Below are 1,774 nucleotides of genomic sequence, written 5' to 3' on the forward strand. Positions count from 1 at the left end.
TAACACACTGTGGCTATATTTTTAGGACTTGCTTTAAGGCATGTTTGCATTAAAAAAAACAAGCTCCCTGACCTTGGATTGGCTGAGTCTGTTTCTTCTATCTGAGATAATCTGCCCAGTTTTATAAAAATTCTTTCAGATGGCACAGATGTGGCCACAATGCAAAGTCTTGTCTTTGTGAGTTCAGAAAGGCTTTTGTATACTGGTGAACATCTCCTCCACCAGGCCAGAGGGTCTGATGTGCGGGGTAAGAGTGGCTCTGCAAGGTAGGCCTGCACCTTTATAGCATCTGAGGTCTTAGAAGAGGTAGCAGAAGGCCTCAAGCTTCCTACCCTCTCGTCAAAGTCTCCCCAAAACATGGCCCCTGCACTGGCAGTAGCACCAGGATCTGAAGTATCCTCCTCACTCTGAGCTGGGTTAAAACTGTTAAAGCTGAAGTTATCATAACCTTAATGTTTTAAACTAACATTAATAATTCAAATTAAAAAATTTAATTTGCTTTTAATGTATATGTCATTATGTTCTTTTTTGAGTAATCTTCTTATACATATATTACACCAATATGTCAAGTCTGCCTAGGAAAAGCACTTATTATACTAGCAAACTCAAAATTGGAGTATAAATGAACAAACTAATATAAATACTTTTTATTGTAAGCTTGAATTATTATATTATTATATAGCCTAGTGTTTATTTACCGATAGACAGTCAAAAATACACATTAATTAATATTTTATTTATAACAGGGTTTTATTTATTTATAAAATAATAACAAACCACAGATCCTCAACAAACAGTAACAAAAACACAGTGACAGAAAATGTCAGAAATAGCGTATGGGTCTGTCACGTGATTAAGGAACGAGTCAAACTCGACCCGAAAGACTCATGAGATGAACTAATCAATTCTCTTTCCGGCTCAAGACTGCGTTAGTTTTGCGTATGGGGCTGTCACGTGATTAAGGAATGACTTAAACCCGAGGACTTCTTGTCAGATGAGAGGTGAGCTAATCACAGACTGAAGACCCAGGTACAGAAGGAATTTTTTTTTCTGAATCTTATAGCATTTTAGATTTGTATTGTTTTAGTGTGATCAACGTTTGCGTAAATACGAGATTTGTTGGGGCAGTAACTCATACCATTTTCATTACATTTTGCTAAAATGAACGAAATGACTCGAATAAATATTCGTTCATTTTGCTGAACGAGACTCAAAAGTCCGAGTCGGTAAAATGATCAGAACTTCCCATCTCTAGTTCATATCTGATTACTTCTTCCGACTAGCAAGTTTATTCTCTACCTTAACAAAATATTCAGTCTCCGTAAAGACCGTCAAAAATTGCCAGTGCCGACTATATTTCAAGTCGTCACGGCGGGGTATTGGGTAAAGTTTTCAATTAGCAATAATCGCGCCTCGGATAAACCTCATAGGCTACGATACTGCCACTGCGCAAAGCTAAAGATCTATAGTCTGACTGTCAGGATTACTGCGAGAACGCCGCGCGTTACAGAGACGGTGAGCAGATGACGCTCACAGCGAGCTGACCAACCGACAGATGGAGAGGACACGAGTATGCAGACCAGTCTGGCTCTGTGTTTAGATAATGGAAATACAAAACAAATACCATTTATAATTTTTTTTGTCATTCTACCTTCGCGGTGGATCATGGGAACGTCATGACGTAGGAGAATCGTACGTGACATCACGGCAACGTAAACGTCATTCTGGTGCAGTAAATGTAACCACCGCTAGATGTCAGCAACAGATTAATTAT

General features: G+C 38.7%; 1 non-coding gene across 1 annotated transcript; it reads right to left on the reverse strand.

Annotated features, from left to right (window-relative positions):
- Positions 1-1,316: 1,316 nt before the first annotated feature.
- LOC132125538 (U4 spliceosomal RNA) lies at positions 1,317-1,457 on the reverse strand. Its single transcript, XR_009426935.1, has one exon. It is a non-coding gene; the product is annotated as a U4 spliceosomal RNA (small nuclear RNA).
- Between the last annotated feature and the right edge of the window lie 317 nt (positions 1,458-1,774).

This window comes from Carassius carassius, chromosome 43 (assembly GCF_963082965.1).
Source record: "Carassius carassius chromosome 43, fCarCar2.1, whole genome shotgun sequence".
NCBI lineage: Eukaryota > Metazoa > Chordata > Actinopteri > Cypriniformes > Cyprinidae > Carassius > Carassius carassius.